This window comes from Charadrius vociferus, unplaced genomic scaffold, assembly GCF_000708025.1.
Source record: "Charadrius vociferus isolate BGI_N301 unplaced genomic scaffold, ASM70802v2 scaffold436, whole genome shotgun sequence".
Classification (NCBI taxonomy): domain Eukaryota; kingdom Metazoa; phylum Chordata; class Aves; order Charadriiformes; family Charadriidae; genus Charadrius; species Charadrius vociferus.
This window is the reverse complement of record NW_009649187.1, coordinates 263,385-288,600: the sequence shown is the minus strand read 5'-3', so window position 1 is coordinate 288,600 and position 25,216 is coordinate 263,385. Positions and strand designations below refer to the sequence as shown.

The window sequence follows — 25,216 nt, the reverse complement described above, 5'->3', positions numbered from 1 at the left end:
GGGGAGGGGGGGGGAAGTGGAGGAGAGGTGGTGGTGTATGAGAAATGGGCGTGTTGGCGCGGGGGAGGTTCGCCTCTCGTCCCCGAGGTTCCCCCCAAAGCCTGCCCGTGGTTTAAAAATTGCTCTCTTGGCATAACCGTGCGGAAGCCGGGCTCACTTCTGTCGCCGCTGACGCTGTCAAAAACGTTGTGGCTTCAGCAGTAACGCCGGCGAGCCCCCTCCCTTCCTCCCGGCCGCCGGGTCACCGCTCCGCGTGCGAAATTAAACGGCGATAATCCATTAGCTTCATCTTCCCCGTTTACGCGAGAGTGGTGAAGACTTGCTAATTAATTTCCATACGAGGGAATGATCTCTGAAGGAAGGAAAAAATACCCCGTTGCACCTGCTCCGCTGAGACTTGTCATCTGAATCTGGAGGAGAGCTATAAATCATGTAAAGTGTTCGTGGTGGAGCCGGCTTCTGAGAGCAGTAGGATTATGTATCCAAATGCTGAATTTATATTTCCCACTAGGAAAAGACTGAAACTCAGGTCAGATATAAACTACATAATTTCATTTAAAACTAAACTGTAGTTATTTATTGTAATTCTACAGGGGATTTTTCTTCTCTCCTGATTAAATAGAAAGTACTATTAGAGCATGTAGTAATGGTTCACACATTATAGCCTGAAATCTCTTGCAGAGTTGGAAGTGGTTGACAGTATAAGGATGATGCTTTAGAATCACATATGTCCTCTTATTTTTGCTACACATGGAAAGACTGAGAATAACCAGGCTGTTAAATTTTACTTTCAGTTTTTAGTCTGTACAAACCATATTTTCTGAGATACAGAATGGAGAAAACTTGGACTAGGGAGACCACAACTTCCATTGAAAAGGTTGACTTTCTCAACTACAGCAACTAAAATCTGTGTGATGTCTGCTTTTATTATTTCCATCCTTTGAAAAAAAAACTTGAAAAATGTGATAAGCTGCTTACAAGGATTTCGCTTTCGCCTCTAAGGCAATACCGTAATAGTTCTTGACACTTGCCTGTTAAATGAGCTGAACTGGGGAGAACTACTGTTCAGTAAGACGTTTGTGTTTAAGAATATTTATTCCTGTGGCAGGTATTTCTTCATAAAATAAGAAATGAGGTATTTAGGCTGATAAGATCATGGTTCTGTATTGTAGAAATTATTAATACTTTTGTTTTATTACATCAGTGATTTTTCATATATTTGACTAGTTTTGTTGCTGGCAAAATGAGACTGAGTTTTTTATCATTTCAGATGGAACTAATTTAGATTGGGGTTAATTGCTTTAGTAGCTTAACGTATTTTTGATAATAGTATAAGTGGCAAATATTATTAACTTCTTTTGTTCCAATTATGTAAAAATATTGATTTCTGATTAAAAAGGTGTTGTGTATTATAGATGGAGACTGTACATTGCAGTAAGTCATGTTATCAGAATGAGGGAATTAAGGAGCTTGTGTTCTTGAACGCACATGTGATTTGCAAGTTTCGTAAGTCGTGAGCTTATTGTAAAAGTGTGTGTATGTGTGTGGCAATAGAGGGCTATACTAGTAAAATAAACTTATAATAACCCAGAAATCTATGAGGTAAGCAAGAACATATGAGCTAGGCTAACCACTCAATATGCTTACTTTGAAAACAAGTATATATACAGTAGTTTTCATTTCACTGTTCTATAGAAACAAAATAAGGGAGCCAAAAATAAGCATAAGCTGGAAATAAAAAGACAAAAATGTAAATGAAGACTAGTCAGAAGGGAAGAAGCACTTTGAAATAGAGTCTTCACGTCAAATCCAAGACTGCATGTCATTTTTGAACTAAGTTGTACTCACGTATACAGCAGTTTATGACATTTAAGGTGGAAGCCTTGGTCTCGTCTATAACAAACCAATTAAAAGAGATTCTGTTGTTGAGGATTTGGTTTATCACAGAAAAAGAGGTGGTAGAGGTAAAATGACAGTCAATAAAGGTGGATGTCATTTGCTTTATCTGTGATCTTGGAACAGGAGAGCAATTTGTTTTCTTCTCTGATTCTTCTGTCTCTAACTGGAAATACTATCATGAACAACAGTCCCCAAAGTGGCCGAAGTATATTAAGTGGTGGACATTTATTGGTCTGAGATAGCACTGTGATAGAAGTACTTTTTCTGTGTAACTGATATTGTTCTTCTGTGTAACTGACATTGTTCTGGCCAGTGCTTTGGCTATGTGGATCATACGTGGATAACATGAAGTTCTGAAAAATTAGGGGTTTGAACAATTTCTGTCACAGCTCAAGTTTCAGTCCAGTGTACATTTTTAAGTGAAATTTGTGTTTGGCTACCAAAGTGTGGATAAAGTTACACTAGAAAAGCATTTGCTTCTTTTCTAATCTAAAACAAAAAAATCATTCGTCAGCCAGAAGGATGCAGGGAAATGTCACCAGACTTTATTGTGCGTACAGTAATGGCTCGATTGTGTTTGATACAATGGATTGTGGGCTTGGTGACTTCAGTGAATGACAGACCCACCTACCTTTTCAACACTTGCAACAGGTTGAACGTACTTTTTCTATCCCGAAACCATAGTGCTGCATGTTTCTTGATGGACATAGCTTTGAAAGGAGCTGAATGGGTAAGTTAGCTATCTGCAACATTGCGCAATGTTCTGTTAATGCTATACAAAGAACTGTGTGGCAGCTGGTTCATATCTGTAGTCATGTGTATATGCCCTCTCTGTTTACTATAGCTGTTTTTGAATTACATGCTGCCATAAGAAAACTTTTGAATGGGTTGTTCAATGATTAGCCTAAAAGTAGTAGGTTAGGACGGCCGCGGGTAGCTGCATGTCCTAACAGAAGCTTATGTGAAGTTTTCACATACCGACATCAATATAGAAAGGATAGCGCCAGCATTTGAGGTGTAGATACACAGAGTATAATCAAATTCCTTTTTTGGCTGTTTATATAGTAACCAGGAATCCATTAAACTGGTAAGGAGGACAAATATTTAATGAAGACCTGAAGAGGCAATATCATTTCAGTATGTTTGCAATGCGCTGCTCTGTTTAGTTGCTGATTAAATCTTTTGATCTCAAGGAGAGCTTCTAGTCATCTGCTTTGATGCAACGTTCTATAAAAACATGTAAGCTAGAGAGGTAGGGGTTTAAGTCTTAAGACTGTTTTCTCTTAAAGATAGAAAATTGCATGTAGTCCTCTCGTAGCCCCAGTTGAACTTTAGTGGGAATAGTGGGGAAAAAAAAGACTGGGAAGGGTGGGAGCAGAATAAGGACCAGTTCTTCACTGAATTAATTCAGTGCTGAAGTAAAGGCCTTTCTGAGTTAGGCAACAATCTTATCTAAACCCAGTCATAAAGTCACCACAGTCACCTTAAAGCCTGTTAAGTACTTTGCACTGTTGCTCTTTCTGGAAAGATGTTTCAAAACCTCTCTCCTAATGCTTAGAACTTTCTTTGAACTTCCAGCCTAAATATATTCTCTGTTTCCTAATTTTTAATATCTCAATATTGTTATTTAAAAACAACTCTTTCCTTGGTGTGTAGCCCTCAATAAATTATAAACATTGATCATATGCCTTCTTCAGCTTTTATGTGCTAGGATCAAACAAGCAGAGCAAGCACCTTTTAGTCTGTCTAGTAAAACAGAATAAATAGGAAGGTATAGAGCCTAGTAACTTGATTCTTCTGAATTCTTAACATATCTCACCTGCATCAAAAACCTTGTACTTGAAGTGTTTCCTCAAAGTCTTGAATAATAGTGATAATGCTCCACTTGGTCTACTGGAAATACTTTATCAGCTATTGGTGAAGATCAAGTTTGTTTTACAGGTATGACAGGCTGGCTTAATCTTCTTGCAGTAAACTAAGCATGGGTGTGTAATTTCTCTTTTCCTGTTGCTCTCAAATGATAAGACACCATGTAATTACAGAAACTGCTATTTGTAATCACATGGCTTTGACGAGTTGCTAAATGTTTTCCCGTTTCTGATATGCCTATCCCAACCATCCTCCAATTTCTTCTGTAAGTTAGCAAGAGCCTCCCCCATATCAAGAGTGCTTCCTGTGACCAGTTTTTGTCAAAAACACCGCTACTTTTTGCGAGGTTCACAGACATGAAATAAGATGAGTTTGAAGAAGGATTTTTAAAAAGTCATTCAATATGTCACTGTTAGTCAGTTTTATATCCACTTCATTTTTGTGTTACACCCTATCTTTTCCAACTCAGTAAATAATTTCTTGGTGATACCACATCAAATTCTTTAATGGAACCTGGAGAGGTTGGACTCTGGATTTCCTTTGCCTTAGTATTTGCTTTTAAAAGTTAACTTATTTGTTCCAGACTAATAGGTGTTTTTACAGTTACATTGAAATTATCCTGCTTTTTTTTTTTTAATTGTCCTCCTTTTGCTACTCACTGTTTATAAGGAGTAGTACCCTACACATTTCTGTTGATGATACTAGGTCCTTTGTAAATTCCCTACCCTGTGGCCAATCCATTAACAATCCAGGGAGGAAGCATAATTTAATAGCTCAAATGCCATTGTGCCTTAGTCGTTTAGAACAGGGGACTGATGCAGACACTTTTTTCTTTTTTTTTAATACTTTGTTGTCCTTTGCTGTGTCCTTACTGCTTCTTTCTTTCCCCATTCCCCCCTTACAATGACTGTCCATTCTGTTCAGCTGCTCAAATGGTGTTCTCTTGAGACTTAAAAAAATGGGATAGAGGTGGAATACAGTGGGATTTTCATGACGACATGGGCAACACTTGAAAATTGAGTAATTGAATTACTACTGAAAATGTACTATAGAAGTAGAAAGTAGTTATTGTGACAGCGTAATTTAAAATTTACTTGGGTTATTCTGTTAAATAACAGGCTGACCTGTGTTTGTGATGGTAAATTTGTTGAAATGATTTAAAGATATTGTAATTCCCTAGATATCACTTTAGGATGACAGCTAGTTCATGTGGCTCCAATGAAGAAAGTTATGTCTTGCTGCTGAAAGGGCTTTGAAGCCCTTTTCTCAGTTTCATATCCGTGTTTCTTTGACCTCAAAAGTGAAGGACTTCTCAAGGATTCTGTTTGTGGTTTTGGTTTGGTTTGTTTTTTTTTGCTGGGGTGTCTTTCTTTATTTTGTAGACCTTTCTTGTCTGTTAGAGCAGCTTACTGTTTTCAGTCCAGTCCTTATTTCTTCTACTGGTATCTGTGAAACAAGTCACAGTTACCAGAGCTTTATCCGTTTTCCTACTGCCTACAAAGTTTTGAATGGAAACTGTGGAATTGACCAGAATCTCTTGCCAATGTTGCTGTAGGACTGCACCTCCATCTGTAGCCTCAAAAAGCCATTACTCTCTCATGCTTATTTAGAAGCTTAGCTGTTCTAATTATTAAGGTAAGCATCTATTCTCCTCAGATATTGAAAAAACTTTTATAGGGAAAAAAATGCAGTTAACCCCCCTTGGCTAAACTAACAAATAGATTAGGAAGTTTTTAAGCCTAGAGAAGAAAGGTAAGCCCTTCATATTAATGAAATAGATGTTTCTAACCGAAATGTGAAGTGGAAAAGCTGTAAAAGGTACATATGTGCTACAAAGGCTTGAATAACTTGAGCTGGAATAAGAATATGGGTATATTTCATTAATAAAATTAAAGTGTGGTTTTGAAACAAGTATTTTTTAAATGTTTCTTTTTTTTAAATATAAACAGTATTTTGCATTAATCTTACTTTTATTGCATTTTGACATTGCAACTTGTTTTTTAAACCTTTCACTCATGTTGGTTTTGCTTAATCCCCAAAATGGAATAAGATTTCCGTGGAAATTTGATGGTGTAATATTGATCTTACTTCAAACTTAAAATTTTTAAGTGTAGATAAGAAAGTAGTGTATGTCATGTGAGTGATACATTGAAAATTCAGGATAGGATGTTAACATTATCATGCTAAATAGCAGTCGTTTGCCTTTATGTATGTAATGGAGCTGCTTACACAAAAGATCAAATGGATACATAACCAGAGAGTCACAGAACTGGAGAAGGTGGAGGGTACCTCTGCAGATCATTCAAAACGGGATCACCTAGACCATGTTGCCAAGGGCTGTCTCCAGTTGGGTTTTTAATATCTCCAAGGATGGATACTTTACAGCCTCATTAGGCAACCTCTTTCAATGCTGGACAACCCTCACATAAAAAATGCTTTTTCTTGTGTTCAAATGGAATTTCTTGTATTTCTGGTTATGCCTTTTGGCTCTTGTCCTGGATGCTACTGAGGAGAGTCTATCTATGTCTTCTATTCTCCCTCCCATCAGGTATTTATATGTTCTGATAAGATCCCTCCTGAGCCTTCTCCAGGCTAAATAATCCCAGCTCTTCCAGCCTCACTTCATGTGACAGATCCTCCAATCCCCATATTATCTTTGTGGCCCTTTAATGGATGCACACCAGTATGTCCATGTGCTAGAGAACCCAGAACTGGACACAGTACTCAGATGTGACCTCACTGGGTGCGGAGGGGAAGGATCACCGCTCTCAGCCTGCCAGCAGTGGTTTTCCTAATGCAGCTCAGGAGGGTGTTGGCCTTCATTGCTGCAAGGGCGCTTTGCTGGCTCATGTTCAACTTCTTGGCCACCAGGACCCGCCCACATCCTTTTCTGCCCAATTGCTTTCCATCTGGTTGGTCCCTAGCCTTTTACAAATGCACGAGGTTATTCCTCTCTGGGTGAGGAACATGCATTTGCTTTTGCTGAACTTCATTTCTCCAGCCTGTTGAGGTCCCTCTGAATGACAGCACAACTACTCCCAATTTCATATGCCAGCTTGCTGTGGGTGCACTCAGTTCGATTATTCGGGTCATTAATGAAAATATTAAACAGCATTCACCCCAATATCAGCCCTTTGGGGTCCACTATTAGTAACTGGCCTCCATCTGGAGGATTCTCTTTTTTTCTCCTCCTTGAAATGAAGATACGGTGTCCTAGGGACACAGTGATGAGCTAACTATACTTTCAACTTAATACCATGACACTGATTTCGAGAAGCAATCTAGTCTTTGCAATTTGATTCTGAATTCACATCCTGTAGGAATTCCATTAGAAAAATGTAAGGATTTTACTTCTCTGTGTGATGCTGAGGCATCTCAGGATGCCTCCACAATTTGGAGAGAAATGGCTCTTGGCATCTAGGCTGCAGTGAACAGCTGGGAATCGAGGAAGTGCTAATGGGCACCTGTGCAAGTATGCCACTCTAGCCTTTACCTTTATGTCCAAAATCAATATAAATGCATATGCACATCATCTGAATTTCAGAAATATAGTTGCTTTTGGTTTTTCTTCTTTTTGTTGTTGTCTAAAATTTCCTGTTAACGCGGTACATCTGCTTAACTTGTAAAGGCAGAGCAAATCCTTTTCAACTGGTGCTATACAAGGTGCAGATATAGTTATTAGGTAAAATGTTACACATTAGCCGCAGAACAATGGAGACAATTATTTAATTTTTTTTCCCTACTGTGATTCTTCAGAGTGCTAACCAACCATTTGCTGTATTAAGTGTCTGTAAGTAAAGTCTTACCTTTTTGTCATCTTAAAGAGTGTTTAAAGGGTAAAAGAAGAAGTCTAAGTAAACTTTGTATAAACTGCAAACAGAAAACTTTCCGTTTGTTGGGGAGTTTTTGTGTGTTGTTTTTTTTTTCAGGGATCAACCATAGAAAATGTGTTCTAAGGCTGTATTTATTTGCCATGCGTTCTTAATGGATATCAGAAAAAAATTGAAAGTCCAAAAGCAAGATAGTTGTGTTGATAAATGGCAAAATATCAGTTAGAGATACTGGGTTTTAGACATGAGTGAATAGAGTAATCCAAATACTAGGCGTAACTTTTTAGTTTCTGGAAGGAGAGAAACTGGGCTACTTCTGTCCTTGTCATAATTTACCATTTATGTAGTGCTTGCAAGGTACAAAACTATTTATAGATATTGATGATCTTAAGTACACCCTCTTTCAGAGGTAGGTGATCTTCTCCAAATGAACAGTATAGGGCAAATATATTGTAGACCTAGAAATCTGATAGGAGTTTGAATTTTGATATAAATCTGCTTGAAGTGTATAAAGGGCAGACTATATCCCTCAGTATCCAAAATCAGATCTTACAAGATATGCTTTCATTTTTAAGGAACAAAGATACAGGGTTTCATTCTGAACATTTGAATAACATCATGTCTCTTTGATAAAGGAGTCTAGTCAGATGTAGTTTTTCCTGAATTAATGTGTTGGCTACTATACAAAACAATTTTTTAAAGGTTCATACAGAATAGAACTTTAATTTACAAAGATGATGTCAGATGTAGCTCCCATTTTGTGGAAAACACATGGAAAGAGGGAGCTTGGCTTTCATGTCTCCGCCCTCCTTGGTTGACAGACTTTCCCTCCAGCAATCAGTTGACAGCAATCAGTTTGAGGATTATTTCTGGAAGGAAAAGGTTTACAGCTTCACTTCAACAATAAGATTAAAAAGAAAGTAGCTGTCATGTATTTCCTTGGCTTAACTGGTTAAAATCATAGCCATAAAAATGCTGTATTACTTAACTAAGCTGTTCTGTGCATTTTATACAGTAAGCAGACCTTATTAAATGAAAGGTGGGTCAAGCTTTGCAAACAATAGTTTGTAATGCAAAATACAAAAAATTAAATTTTGACTGGGATTTCAGAATTTGTTATTTATTGTTTCTGGATAAAGTAATTTAAAATAAGCCTTACACAAATATTGTAATGGAATATTTTACCTTGTGACCTTGTCATATATGAAGGAAACATAGGTAATTCTCATTCTCAAGTGTCTTCTAGACTTCCTTCGCATTAATTCCCACACCGCTGTGTTTCCCATTGTACTATTTCTAAAGGAAAGTACTGTCAAGTTTAAGATGGAAATGCGTTTACAATTGTCAACTTTGACACTTTCTAGTGATAGATTCCTAAGATGCAGTATAAAAACAAGCATTTAAGATATTTTTTTTCTAGGTTGCAACAGGTGGACATCTCTTAGACCTAATCCCCAAACATTAGGTTCTGTCAGTCTCAGAAAGATCTGACACTGCTTCCTTTGTACCACATGCTACCTTTAGTTAATTCTGTAAATAAATAGCTCAATTTAGATGGTGCTTTGTTGGGTTTTCTTAATCTATTTACTTAATTTACAGAATTTCATTTTATGGCTTTGATTTTGTTCTATACTATTAAATGTAGAGTCTTCCAGTAGTTTTTGGAATCTGTGCATCACTGATTTTATGGCTGTGATATTTTTCCCACCCTTCCTATAGGAGATTAATGAAATATCCCTACAACGCATAGACTTTTTTTGTGCTTCTAGGGCTTTCTAAATTCAAAATCTGACATGTGCACTGGAGAATGAAGAAAAAGAAAAGGCTTGTTATTTTCATACTCTACTGCACTCTTATGTTAGCTCCAAGTTTCTGGATCCTAAAGTAAGATCCATGCCTGTACATTAAAAAAAATCCTGAAAGATTAGGCCCCTTTAGCATGCTAGAGACCTGAATGTTTTTGTTGTTTTCACCTTTTTTTTTTTTTAATTTCACCTCAACAAAATTATGGAAATTTAATTCATTTATTTAAATGTTTGATGGGTGGCTTTTTATGCTTGTCTTTTATCTCCTGTATCCTGATAGCATAAGTAGTGCAAGTGATAGAAAATGGAAATTTCAAAACTAAATTTATCTTGAAAAGAGGACTGTTAGATAATTACATATGGAGTTTTAGAAAATGTAAATAATTTAAATCTTCACTAAAGTATTGTTCTTTAAAGTCAGGTAATCAGGTATTCAGAAAAGAACATTGTACCTCTTTTCTTTTCAATCCCTGTGTGGTCATATGCACAGAATATTGTGCTTTAATACTCCAAGGAATTGTTCTACTTTGCTTCTATAATGAAGCAGTTTCCTTTAATCAAACGGAAGCCAATAGAAATACACAAGCATTGAAGATAGCTCTATATTGCCCGCTGGGAGATATTTAAATTTGTGCTAGCTTGCACTAGAAGGAAATGCTGTTAAAGCATTTTGGTTTGGTTTCGTTTGTTTCTGTAAAAAACTCTAATATTCAGTGTGTAAAATTTCCATAAAAGAAATATCAGATCAGATCATATATACTGATTAAGGCAATTGGCTGTTCAGCCAGTTATAGAATAATACTATATATATGTTTTAATATGTTACTCCTGGACAAGCTGATCATATTAGTTTACACTGTAGCTAAAGAAATATGGGCTGCTCTGCTGTTTCTAATTTACATTTTGTGATCCTAGGGTGCACTCATTTATGAAATAGGAATAAATTAAATTAAATCATTTGTGTGTGTACATATATACGTACACGTGAGGAAGGAAATAACTGTCTAGGTCTTAAATTGCAAGTATTTGTTTTGATGGAGGTGATTTTGCATTTATCTATAAAAGATTCCTTGCTAAAAAGCTTCAGAGAAAGAAGACTATTAGGATTGCAGACTAATTTTTAAAAATTATGAATCTAAAAATACCAATTGTCTCTGCATATAGCTTATTATATGTGCATTAGTAGTTTGACACAGTCTATGCCTGTGCAGTCGTCTGCTGTTGTACTGGTCCTATGAAATGTGTTCATTGTGCACAGTTAATAATAGCAACAGACACTTTGTACTTTTTCATTTGGAGATTTTAATGAGCATAATAATATTATAACAATGTTTATTTCTACAATCTTATTATAGTCTTATTTTTTTTTAACAGATGGAGCAACCAAAGCATACACAGTAAGTTGTTATATAGGAAGCTTTGGGTAAGACTCCGAATTAAGTTTTGGTTTTGTAGGTATTGAATGAGAGGTGTTCAATATGGGTCTTCAGTAAATAGTATGCCACATGTGCAGTGTTACAAATCTACTGCAGTGTGTAATTGTGGTGAGCTTGTTTTTACCACTTAAAAATGTACTTGACTAAGGCATGAAGAAATTTTAGGTATCAGTGTAGGGGTGGTCAGAAAATTCTGTAGGGGATGTATCTGTTGACACACTACTTCAGCTTAATATTTCATCAGAAAATACTAATTCTGTCTGATAGAATTTCTGATTTTCCTACTGCTACCTGACTTTAAGGGAGCTACAGATCCCAGGAATCCCAGTTGTAAGACACAGCTTACCACACTGGAAGCAGGAAATCTGTATAGCTGGAGGAGTTTGTTTCACCTAACTTAATGAAAAATCTTTTTGCTTTTAACAAAATGCTTGGGGAAAACTTTTTTCCTTTTCTCCAAATTATCTAAGAATTTTTGCTTCTTAAGTGGAATACTTTCTAGTACTACTGAAGCTTCAGAATTCTTCAGAACATGAATTCTACCTTCCAGTTAGCTAAATATCCAAGTATAAAATACCTTCATCTTGACCTCTTAATGTCAAACTTACTCTAATTTTGATGCCGAGTAACTACTTGTTTAGCTTTAATACATTCCTGTTTAATGTGGGATGGCTCTGAAAAGTGAATATTGAATATTGCAATCTAATTTGTAAGGTCATAAGGAAAACATTTTGCCTATTTGAAGTTTTATAAATTGGTCCCTTTTTATTTAATGTCAAGGGAATGAGTGTAGTAAGGGTTAGTGAGATGGGAAGGGCTATAAGTGGTTTTCCCCAAAATAACTCAACAATCCTTTCTAAGGCCCGTTCAGTGTTATTCAGCAGAAGAAGTACAGCAGAAGTAGTTTTCACCCACCTCTTTTCTGATAATAAGGTTTGTCTTCCTCACTTTAATATGTAATGCAGCTATTTGTTGAAGAGGGAGGAATATTCAGTGTAATTTAGTCAGTTTTTACATTTCAAAATGTTCTGATTTCTTGTTCATTTGTCTGTTTCATGTTGTCTGTTGTTAGGTGTGATCAATATCTAGTGCAGACTTCTTTTTATGCAGTCTATTTTTTCAGGGTTTTTTTTTTTTTTCCTTTAAGCCTGTGGTTTCCTTGACACATTTATGCTTTATTTTTCTGGCTTCTCTAGGGTTTCTTGTGGGGTTTTTTGGATTTCAGGGTTTGTTTGTGGGGTTTTTTTTGTGTGTGTGTGTGTGTGTGTGTTTGTGGTGGTGGGGGTTTTGTTTTAATTGTTTTTTATTTTATGTTCCTCACACTTGCTTTCCAGTTCTGTTTTTGCTCCCTGCTTGTTATTCTTCAACATCTTCCAGTCTCCCATATCTGTTTCTATGAGTTCTGAAATGAAACCTCAAACCCTGTTGAACTGCAGGTTTTCATTAGTGCTGCTTGGGATGGAATTTTCTTCTGAAACATTTCCAGTAGATGATACTACTTTGTCAAAACTCCACCTGTTCACCTGTATTTTGACAAAATCAGTAATTCAGTTGTTTGGGTGCTCACCTGGTATTTGGATTGCAGTAAATTGGGCAGAATTTTGCTTAAACATTGCACTGGGTAATTATTTTTTTTCATTTAATGTTCAGAAACTTGTCTTTGTTATGATGCAGCAGAAAGTGTTGAATATTGCATTGTATTTCTTGGTGAACAAATCTCTGGCTGACCAGGTTTAGATGTAAATGAACTCTGCATTTGGGACATTTTTGTCACTTCTTAAAGTAAAAAAAAGAAATTGAAATAATTGGGTGCTATAAGATTTAGTATTTAGATGTCAATAAAGCTATCTGTTTAGTAGAGTACACTTGAGTGAAGTAAAGAAGTAGAGATTTGAATGTCAATAGTGCTACTACCAGCACAATCTCAGAACTGGCTGGTGACTTTGGATGCTCTCAGGTTTGCGCTACCAAATGGTATATTTAAAAAAAAATATTTGCGGAGAACTGATACTTAATGTTTCTGAAAGTTAGATTGACTTTAATGGGGCCAATTTTTCAAATTTTGGCTTCATGTTAAAGAATCTAGTCCTATGTATGCATGTACTTTTAATATATATTCATGATGCTTTTTCATAGGCTTGTTTACAAGTAAACAGAACAAACTGCTTTACTCTTGTTTTTCACTGAAGGCAGGTAATAGACCTTCTTTACATTAGTATTTGAAACACAGTGAGTTTTAATTGTCAGATTTTACCAGACACTTTAGCACAAGTACTTGCAAACATAACATTAGTTTTGCTGAAATCCATAGAGCTGTATGTGGTTGAAGTTACACTTGCTTAAATTGAATTTGCATTGGGTACTTTTGAGAGGGGTGTTCGCTTAATGTTGGAATACATTGCATATATTCAATTAACGGTTAAATGAGTGAAACAGGTTTTTAAAAAAGCCCATGGCATATCAAATTTTGAAAAGGACCTCAGCAGAAGAAAAGCGATATATTGAAATTTAGTTTTTCAGATTAAGAATGTTTTAAGGAGCTGACATAAGGAAAACTTTTAATTACTTTAAGGTGGTATTTGGATTGTGATATTGAAAGAAAGACTTCCAACTTTGCAAATTATGCTAAATTGAGAGACACAATACCATCATATTTTGTACAAAAGAACTTACATGAGTTAAGTATTCAGGCTAATTACTGTCAGATGTAGTTAAATGCAGGTATGTAATATTACTCTGAGGGACGATTAAAATGGAGGGTATCTACTGAATGGAAGAATCTTGGAGCGTGCTGGCCAGCAGAGGGATAGAAGGACCTTTTAGAAGAATACCTGCTGTATAAAGCACTGTGTCAGTACAACTGTACTGTAGCTGAGAAAAAAGAAAAGGGAGAGTTATATACATAAATAAGTTGAAGTCATAGAAGTTTGTTAACTCATACATGGGAGCATTCAGAGTTAAACTGAACTAAATATTTTTATTTAAATCATATTAAGTCAGTAGATATAGAACACTTCTTCCTTGTCTCCATTCAGTGTATTTCACTGAATGGCCATTTTATTTCTTAAGAAATATGTGTACACATGGATCAATATATTTTAGATTTAATTTGGTTTAATATCCCTGAATTTTCTTATGTTGATGTGACCTCAGATCCTATCTGGCAAATTAAGGTGTACTGTATGCATTTGTCTGAGAATAGCAACTTTGTGTGCTCAAGTCATAGGTTCACATTACCTCTTAGTGAAAATGCAGATGGGTTAAAAATAACTGTTGTACCTTCTTGCCAAAGAGCAGACTTAACCTGCTGCATGTGAAATTGTTATTTTGAAAAGGATAGTAGCGAGTAAATAGAATATAATAAAAAAAAAGATGTATTATTCTTTGAGGGGGGAGCAAAGAATATGAATTGCATTGAACAATAGGGTGGAAAGATAGATGTCTGTGTTTTAATGGACTCTGGGTAAGAGGAATGTAGGTTCTATCCTACTCTCGTAGTCAGGGCCTATTGGACTTGTTATTATGTGGTAATCCAGTTTCTCCATGTGACACCAGTATAAAAGAGGACTGTCTTTGCCTACAGAGCCCAGTGCTATCCACTTTCCTGCCCGCCTCTCTTACAGACCAAAAACTGAATGTACATTGTGCTCCATTTCTAAGTATGGCATTCTTTGCCCTTCATCAGATTGTGCATTTGGCGCAGAAAATGCAAGAACTGAGAGTCTGTTTTGCTTCTACTGGGCTTGACTTTATTGATGAATCAAAAAGATGGGGCTCAGATTGGCTGTCAGTGAAAAAGCTGAGCTTTCTGCTGTGAATAATCAACAGTTGGCCAGCAGCTGTGTGTGGAAGGGCTCAACTGTAGAGCCTTGCTGTGCAAAGCTAGTGTTTTATCATCCATATAATTGGTGTCTGAAATCCATCTGCAGCCATGTGTCAACAGATAGCTGAGGTTAGAAATTAACAGTCTCTAGCAGCGATAGCCAATTCCTGGAGAAAAGCATAGATGCTATACGAATGTGATGATTAGTGTTGAACGAGCGTTAGAAGTTGGGGGAAGGACAGAGCCTTAAGCCAAAGTTTTAGTCCCAGAACCTTGGCCAAATTCTAGTTTAAATATATGCTGTCTACCTGCCCTGACTGTCTTTCTTTGAGGATGGTGTAGGATGAAGAAAAGAACTTGTGAAATGTCCATGGTGCAAAGGAGCAATTCTAACTCTGGCATTATAAAATCTGAGACACCAAAAATTAACTTTGTGAAGCTAATCTTGCATGCCCCCCATAGTTGGTTCTTTAACATTGGAAAGTGGGGGGTTTTGGCTGTGGCAGATGCTGATCTTTTTCCCTGCTCTTCATTTGTGGTCATTTTAAATGAATTCTGTGTTCAGTCATTTCTGAGGCTAGTGTAAGGCAATAACATCTGTTCGGCTTTAAATTCTTGCTCTTTGCTTTTATGCAAAGTAGTCCCCTTTTATCCCTCTCTTTTTGCTTTTTCTTTCCCAAGCATGATGAATATTTTTTTGTGGAAGACAGCTTTCTTGCCCTAAACATCACCCTGCCATTCTCATTCTTAAATGGAAACCTTTATTTTTAGGTTTTTCTATATCATCTTAGTGTGTATGCTGTCTTTTCTCTCTATTTTTCAGAAGGATTAATGTGAGACTAGACTATTAGCATAACACAGCACAGGATTGTATTAGCTAGTTCTTGTCTCTGTAGAAAGGACCCCTATTTCTTTATTGTATGTTTTCTTTGAATTTATTGACAGTAAGAGCAGGATCCCACTAAAGGAAAAAAAATATCTCTGTGGAAAGCTAACAAAGGAACAGTTCCATATAACAGAAGTGTCACAGAAGCGTGGTCATAGTTTTCATTGTTTGCACCTTTAGAGTAAAAGCAGAAACGGATCCAGTCATTTAGTGTGATTCTTGGATACTACAATTACAGTAGTTGAGAGTAGTTGCACAAGTGGACAAACAGGAAAATAGTAAAAGCACTCTAGCATTTAAGGGTATGTACTTGTTTGAATGCTTTCCTGAAGAAGCATGGGGTCACTATTTTTCGCACTTAAGTAGGATGACAGAATAATTTAAACTCTATTTGTAATAACGCTAACTGAAGCTGGTGCATCACTGCTTTTCATTTAAAAAGCACCAAAACAAAGGTGTGTCACTCAGTAAAATAACAGTACGTGTAGCTGAGGGGTTTTGCTGAATAATTCTTAGGAGAAATGAAGAACTGATACAAAGGTGAAAATAAGCCAAACACTCATGACCTTGTGTAAGCTACTACTTGGAGTGTGAATTAAGACACTGCTTTGTGAGAGCTCTTTAGATGGAATGGTAGATGAAGGTGAGCAGTAAGGAACGGAAAACAATTGCCTGCTTGTGTTTTGCTGTGCTAAGAAAAGTGGAACTTAAACACTCTCTGTAAATAAGCAAGATTGCATCAGACATCAAGTTCCATCATCTGTTTCTTTCCTTAATCAGAAGAAATCTTGAGAACACTGTAATTTTATGTAGCTGTTTAGGTCAGCTGTAGTCGAGCTGATCCCACCTTTAGCAAGAACCAACTCTTTTCCTGCTAAAATAATCAAGATAAGAATGGAAAAAACAAGTTCCTCATGCTTTGAAGCATAACATCTCTGTTCTGAATAATTGTCCCAAGGGATCTCTAGACAACTTCAATTTTCTCATTTATTTTTTTAGAGCACCAGGAGCACTTTAGTCTGTAGGGGAAGCAGTTATTAAATCTGCACAGTGCACTCTAACTCACTTTTGAAAGACTTGCACCTGCTTCCATTAAAATGTCAGAGAAGCCAGTCAGTCTAGGTATTGGGCAAGGAAAGGACTGAACATGCCTCTTGCATCTGACTTGTTACACAACTGCTCAGTAACGAGAACTATAATGGTCCAAAAAAAACCTTAGTCATGTTGAAACTGAGAAGGGATTAATTTTTCGAGAATGGGATGGGGTTTTTATGTTGTTTTATAAACTTGGGTAATTTTGCAGCTGTGGGTAATATGGTCTTTCATCCAGGCTGTCTTAAAAGTTTAAGAGTTAGTAATCTACAGCATAGGTAATGTTCAAGATAATGATGTGTGTCTACTATAAGTGGTGTTTGCTGTACCATTTTGACTCTTTGACAAAAGATTGGCTTCCTTTTTTTGTGGTTCTGATACCAAAAAGGCATTGGAGGTAATTCATCCAATGTGTCTACTCTTCTCTTTTGTAGATGTGGGTGCTTGAAGAAAAGGCTCAGGGAGACCTTATCAGTGTTTATAAATATCTGATTGGAGAGGGCAAAGAAGATGAACCCATACTCTTCTCAGTGGTGCCCAGTAGCAGAATAAGAGACAGTGCACATGAACTGAACATAAGAAGGACATGGACCTGTTAGAGCAGGTCCAGAGGAGGGGCACGACGATGATCTGAGGGCTGGAGCACCTCTTCTATGAGGAAAGGCTGAGACAGTGGGGGCTGTTCAGCCTGGAGAGGAGAAGGCTCTGCGGAGACCTTATTGCAGCCTTCGGGTACCTAAAGGGGGCCTACAGGAGAGCTGGGGAAGGACATTTTACTAGGTCATGTAGTGATAGGATGAGGGGGAATGGCTTTAAACTGGAAGAGGGCAGGTTTAGATTAAACACTAGGAAGAAGCGGGATGTGGCATTGGGCAACCTGGTCTAGTGGGAGGTGTCCCTGCCTATGGCAGGGGGGTTGGAACTTGATGATCTTCAAGGTCCCTTCCAACCTAAACCATTCTATGATTTTATGATTCTATGAAACACATGAATTCCATCTGAACATAAGAAAAATGTTTTTTTACTGTGAGGGAGGTCTGGAGTGGGAGTTTTTGCGTTTGGGTTTGGGGTTTGTTTTTTTTTATTATTTCGAAATAATCTCATATGTAAGTAAGTTTTACATGATGATAAAGAGCTGAGATGCAAGTTAATGGAAGCCAACTGAACAATAGCTGAAATACTATTGGAAGAAAACAGGTTTTTTTAACTATATGTTCTTAATTAATTACCTTTTATTCGGAAGCATATATCTGTTGAAATGGGAATAAAAGATCTTGATGTTCTTGTTTCCTTCTGTGAATGCACTAGGTCTAATTACTTAAGTAATGTTAAGCATTTCAGTAAGACTTGTGAGTTATGTCTACAATCATTTCCTATTGTTCCAGTACGAAAACGTAAAGTATTCTGAGTCATTGTATAACCAAAAATTAGTCTTGATTTTTATTACGTATCTCTCAGATTTTATAAAACAAGTAAGGCAAATAGAATTCTATTCTGTTAGGTGTACAAATCAAACCAGACTTTTTTTTTTTTAAGGTAACTATTCAATTTCAGCCTGAACTAAATTTTCCACAGAATAAAGTAATTTGAAAATGCACTCAATTTTTTAGAAATATTTTAAGATTTATGGCTTGTAACTGAAGATATTCACAATTACAGATTAATCACTAAATTTCAAAAATAATGTATATTGAGGGATTGCCAAACATTTCTAAGCTGTCCTTTATTTCCAGACAAGCGTGTATCCTAAGGTATCAACGTTCTGTACTACTACTACTGTGATTCAGCACTAATGCACTAATTCATCTAGAAGGAACATTTCTGGAAGATGGTCTGTCTGGAGCCAGTGCTTTTGTTGCTCCTGGATCATCCTTCCGTGCTACCTTAATGAGCCAGAATTCAAGCACAGAATGGGTCATCTGTGTTAGACTTCTGCCCGGCACAAAGCATGAGAGGTAAAGGAAATAAACTACAGTGTAAAAGTAAGCATCAGAATTAAACCTTCTGACCACAAGGAAGATGTTTTTTACTGTTTTGCTCTGTACGCAAGCAGAAGATGCTGGCAGAGAGTAAGGTGGACAGAAGTTAATCTTTTTCTTTTTTTTTTTTTTCCCCAAAAAGTTGTCTCTACTGCATTTGGTGGTTTTAATGGTTTCTTAGTTCACCTGATTATCAGAATTCATTGTGAACATCTTATACAGAAATTGAATCCACTTTGTGCTTTCTTACTGGTGTGCAGTGTTGCCTGCGCTCAAAATGAAGTTTGTTGCTAACATCAATTGGAAAAGCCTGTTTTGCCACTGCTAACAGAGTCTCTGGTCAGAGCATAGATTGAGGTTAGGGTCTTGGGCAAAATCCTGACATTACTACAAGACCCAAAATTCACCACTGGCACAAATCCTAATTATTTTGTCAACCTAAGGAACTCACTCAGAAGCTTAGGAAGAAAAAGCCCTGTGATACAGCAGATGTGGTAGAGAATTCAAGATAATAATTGATGAAAATCATAGAATAGTTTGCATTGGAAGGGACTGTTAAAGGTCATCTAGTCCAAGCCCCCTGCAATGAGCCAGGACATCTTCAACTAGATCAGGTTGCTCAGAGCCCTGTTGAGCTTATCCTTGAATTTTTCCAGGGATGGAGTGTCTACCACCTCTCTGGGCAACCTGTGCCACAGAGGTGTGGCACACCACCCTCGTTGTAAAAAATGTCTTCCTTATATCTAGTCTGAATCTACCCTCTTTTAGTTTAAAACCATTATCCCTTATCCTCTTGCAACAGGCCTTACTAAAATGAAGTAGTGCTTTTCAGAGTGGGAAACACAGTCATGTTGCAGGAGAGACTAATAGTTGTGTGAGACACAGGCAATACTCAGAAGACTTGGCAGCAACCACTGTAGGCTGAGATTTCTGGGCCCAAGGTAAGATTCAGAAAAATAATTAACTTTTTGCTGCCTTAATGAAATAATACTGATGTCTTAAATTCATCAGTATCTCAGAGGTGAACTGAAGACTATTTAGTTATGGGTTATTTTTGTATGTCTCAAAGCTTATTTGGGAAAGTAAACTTGGGGAGTTGTGTATCATTCTAGAATCATTTGGAGCTGATGATGCCAAGGGCCATATTTAGGTAATCCATTACAATTCAAAAAAGCCAACAAGTCAGAGGTAACTGTTGCCACTGTAATTACACAAACATCTCTCTCTGTGCCCTATAACTTTGGCACCTAATAAAGCTAAAACTAGGAGTCTAGGCTCTCCAAAGAGAGAGAGTCTCTCAGACTCTCTCAGAGACTGAGTCAACTGTCTAAGATAGGAACAGTGTATGCATTGATTGCACAGAGGATCCTCATTTCACGCAAACTTAAATACCTAAAGAACAACTCTTAAATTATAGATCTAGGAAGAAGGGAACATTCCATCTACCCCCATCTATATCTGTCCCCTCCTTACAAAAGGAGCTCTCCGCCCTCCCAGAACCTGGGAAGGGAAGCCGTTTTCAATAAATTGTGTTTCTGGTTTTTGGCTTTGGGGTTTTTTTAATGCCATTTTTTTTCCCCTCACAGACTTAGTTGAAGCGCTCCTGCCTCTTGTCCTAGTAGATAGAACCTTTAAGTATGAGATTGAAAGGTTTTCAACCCTGTGCCACCCAAAGAGATGATCTTAGCTATTATCATCTAAGAAGTTTAAAATGTTTTAACTGATCAAAATGGAAAGAGAGAATCAGTGTGAACACTTTGGTGGTTTTGTTTTTTTGGTGATTTTTGTGTTTTTTTTTTTTATCCTGCATCCATTCCTGTTGTCTGGCTAATTGATGTATATAGAAAATACGTTGCATGTCAGTAGTGACATGTCCTAAGGCAAAACTCTGTGGAATAAATACTCCTTGACTCCTTGAGACCAGACTATCTCTGCTGGGAGATCACTTCCCACCTGTGAAGTAGTTCTAGGGAAACTGAGTAAATCAATATAAATGCAGAGGGAGCAGAGAGAAAACCTTACACTGAGATAGCATGTATGCCATCTAAGTTTTCGCACAAAGATTGTCAAGCTTCTACTTTTACATTAGGAAATATGTCTCCAGTAGATTGGATGGCAGGGTTTTATGAGGACTTTTTAGTGGGTATAGTGAAAACTAGAAACAAAAACTTCCTTTCAGGAGCTAAACCTCTAATCCTTGATTACTTGGCTAGGAAAGTGACAGTTAATCCACTGGTACCATCAAGAATTATATCTCTGTTCTGGTTTTAATTTTCTCCTTGGGTAATACAACCCAGAGAATTTAGTATGCTTGTCATATATCCCTTCTCTGCCAAAGTAGTAATGTTAAGACAGTTCCCATGGGAGTACACTGTTTTGCCAAATCTTTTACATAGATTCAAAACCTCTCAGTAGCAATAGTATTCTTTAGATTTTTTGGTGTGGGTTTTTTTTTGAGATGAACTCCTGTTCATGTACTGTTATCACCCAAGAATATCTGGGTGGGCTTCAGATTGTCTTGACTGGGAGTAACTGACATTTTACAAATTAATTTTTTTTTTTTTTTTTTTTTTTGCAAATGTGCACAAAGTTAAGCCTGCTGCTTAGAAAAACTATCTTTATAATAATAATCTTCAGTTTTACTGGAACTTCTGAAAATGAGATATTACACGGCCTGGATTACATTTCAGGTATAAAAGCCATGCTTAGAAGGGTCTAACTTTTGGGATTTAGTCACTTAAAGAGGCATCAGAATCTGTATTTGTAGTGGAGTGATTTGATAAAGGTGCTTTTGCAAAAAAAAAAAAGTATAAACAATATTTGAATAAGAACAAATCTGGCTTGGTAGCATTTCTGGTACTATCAAGTTTCCTCTTTCAGCCATGAAAGAGAGAATCATGCTCTGAGATAGAATAAGCTCACCTTTGGATTTTAAAAACATTTTTAGGTGAAGGTGAATTTTCATTGTTCAGCTCTTATTATTTGTCTATGTTAACCCTGCTAGGTAAGGTGTTTTCCTGTATGGATAGGCTTTGCTAGGAAATCACTTGCTGATCAGAACTCACTTTGTAAGTTTTAAAGCTTTGATACCCTGGGCATTAAGTGTAAAGGTAAATGAGGTTTTATTCAGGCTTTTTTTTTTGATGCATTTCCAAGAAAATTAACTGCAAATGCAGATCAACGTACTCAGGTTTAGATACAGGTATATATAGAGGTAGATGTTCTTGAGGAAATGTCTTTAACCTAAACTTGAATTTTTGAGTTTCTAAGATGTTTTTTGAAATGTGATTATTCTAATTGTTTCTTCAAAGAAAAAAGAAAAAAGATACTCTCTCCACCCCCAAAACCATTGTCACAGAAGCACTGTTCACATCTTTCTTTCAATTTTGTTTTGTAAAAATATTTTTAGAAACAAACAAAAAAAATCCTGAGTTGAAAAATCATTAATTCAGTTTTCTGCCTCTTCCCATCCTGGTTAGTTATGATTATACCTGCAACTCTGTTTTAAAGAATGCTTTAATTCTGTCTAATCTATCACTTTTAAAATAACACATTTCAACTCTCTCCAGATGTCATAATTTCTTTTTTTAAATTTTAAGATTTGTTTTCAGGAAAACTGAAGCAAAATATACATCTACAATAATATTACAGATATAGGCTGCTTCCTATTGACACTGTGTAACATTTTACCAGATCGCCTTCTGTTTCAAATGGATTGTAAAAACTATCTTTTTACATTTTATATTGACTTGTTTTTAGTTTGTCCCTCTTTTCCCCAGTTTATCCTCTTGGGACACTGGATAGGTCTTCAGGCAGCACCTTTTTAGCATTTGCCAATTGTGAACACAGCAATTAAACTGAAAATGCATATCTTAAAATGAAAATCTGGAAGGACAGTGTAGGGCACAGATATGAAGTACAGCATACAGTGTTGCAGAGCACCTGCTAGTTGCTGATGTTTATGTGCTTGAGCAGTTGGTGGTACTTAAAACTGACAAGGTACATTGAGATTCATCAGTTTGATAATAATGGGTCCCAGGGTCCATGCTGTGGGCTTACAGAGACACTGGGAAGGTCTAGTCGGGAGTGAAGTGCTGTGGCTGTAATTGTGACAGACAGAAATGCCTACCAGTTCTATGAGTAAATAAATATATAAACTTCCTGTTATGCACCTTTTAAATGTAATGTAGTTAGGCTCTTTTTCCTTGTCTGATAAATATAAATTTAAAATTATGCGATGTTTTTGAAATTTTGCTTCTTCTCCCTTAATCAGTTCTTCAGAAAAATGAGCTACATTAAAGGTGTTACAAGCACATCAGAGTATTCTGATCTGCTTCACTTAGTGATCTGTTTTAAAGCATGATACATACGCAAAGGTGACAATTTATAACTTCAGGCAAGTAACTAATTTTCAATAGAAACTTCACTGCTGAAGTGATTTAGTAGTATCAGCGGTTTCAATAAACAAGGTTACCCTTTAGATAGTCCACAATCACAATCATTTTTTATTTGTATTTATATATACACCTTCACTTACCAACTTTCACATTAAAATATAGTTGATGCAGCTTGATGAATCATTTACTACAGACTGAAGTATTTTGCAGTCGGTCAGTGCAGGGCTAGTGAAGATTACATATTTTAGACACGAAATGATACCAAGTATGCTCCCATCTGTGGTGGCTGTACAGATACTGGTGTAGTGCCAGAGAGCTCTTAAGATAGTTATTATAAATTCTATAAATTAACACAAGTCAATATTTTTTTAAAAGCATCCCAACTCACACCTGTAACTTGGTTGTAATTTTGAAGCCCTGAAAATGTGCCACAGAAGAGATTATATATTATAGTTGTTATTACTGGAGTTATCCATATTGTACATTGTTAGAATTCTAGATCATTGTACTTCTTTTAATTAGTCAAATGTAAAGGGTTTTACACTGTTCTGAGAAACTTCTGATGCTTTTACCACTTCTCTTAACTTTGGTCTCTGATTAAAATTAAATAATACTAACAGTTGTTTTCTGAAATCTTTGCTGCTTTATAATTGTTTCTATGAGCATCAAAGACTAGAATGAAATTGATATTCTTATAACTTAATTAAAATGTTGTTTTACTGTAGCATACTAAGCATAACCTTAATGATCAGACTGTGCATATGAAACAACTAATTATTAAACTGCAGAAAAGAATGCACACATTTAAATACGAACAAAAGATTCAAGCTAGACTTAACTTCACACTTTAATTTACAACTTCTTTCCTTAAGCTTATCAGCTTGCTCAAATGTCTTGACATTTGATGACTTTTCTGTGCTATATTCACAAATGTGTCAGTTTTAATGGGAAACAATCACAGTATCCATGGGTAGGTATATTCCATCTCATCCTAGATTCAGGTCAAATCAAGTAAATCCCTGTGTCCGAACACAGGCCACAGAAGTCATTAAGCTTTTATACAAATTATAAACATGTAAATACAGTTTGCTCCCTAAGGAAGGAGAGGTCTTCCTGTGTGTAAACACACATAGTAGCTCTAATGTAGGATGCATTGAAGCTGTTGCTGGTGCATTTTGCAGCTTGAAATGAGCACACATGGCAACTCCATGTACATCTGCTAATGTTTCCATGATTGTAGCTCTTACAGTTGCTTTTGTTCATAAACTGTATCTTATGCTAGGGGAAGATAGCAGTTTTCAGCAAGCCTAGATGTAGACTGGAAGTGGAATCCCATGCTCTCTCCAGAGCTAATGCTGTCTGAGCACTATACAAAAAGAAGTCTTGAGTGACTGAAAGTGAGGAATTTGATATTTTTTTAAAAATACATTTGCTTTTATGCACACACCAGCAATGCCATCTCTTCAGGGCAGGTAGAGAACAAGGTAAATAATACAACCAAACTGTTTGATTAATTCTATATTACATAATAACTCCCAGTAAAGACTTTTTCCATTTAATTATATTCAGTTCCTGAATATTTGAGAACACCTATAGTAACCATTTTGCAGGGTCCAAGTTATCCCATGTTGAGCATCTGGCAATTTTTATAAATAAAGTGTTTGGTATATTAGTTTTTTGATTTAATCTTATGGGGATTAGATGATCTAAACTTCTTAAAGCTTCCTGTTCTACTTCTTTCAGGTAAAATTTAGGAAAAGAGAAGGTGATGCTTTGATAAGTTTCTTTTTTTTTTTTTTTGTTTAATATAAACTATGTTCCTGCAGCCATCTGTTCTTTTTAGTTTAGTTTTATGCCAGAAAGTTCTTACTCAGGGTGAAACTAGCTTTATGCAAAACACTGTGTGCTTCTTACATCCTCACAAAAAGGTGTTGCATTTTTGCACAGGGATAACATTCCTTTGCACAACAGTCTCAAACAGCAAAAAATGTTAAATTTAACTCGTGGCTTTCTTGTGACCTTTTTTATTGACAGATTTAAAAAAAAAAAAAAAACGTGGTTAGCAATATACTGATATTTAATAAGTGGCAGTTGATGTTGCAAGAAGCTCAAAGGCTTTTTGTTCTTTGTTCTCTGATACAGGATTTCGTGTGCGAGGCTACTGTTTGACAGCACTGTTTGCTGTAACATTTCCTATCTT

The 25,216-nt window shown here is 36.4% G+C and overlaps 1 protein-coding gene across 1 annotated transcript in view; it reads left to right on the top strand.

Moving 5' to 3' along the window:
* Positions 1 to 447: 447 nt before the first annotated feature.
* LOC104289695 (heparan sulfate glucosamine 3-O-sulfotransferase 1-like) overlaps positions 448 to 25,216 on the top strand; it is a 57,310-nt gene continuing 32,541 nt past the window's right edge. The window contains exon 1 of the mRNA XM_009888681.1: positions 448 to 529. The gene's annotated coding sequence lies outside the window, so the exon portion shown is untranslated. The remainder of the gene's footprint in view (positions 530 to 25,216) is intronic.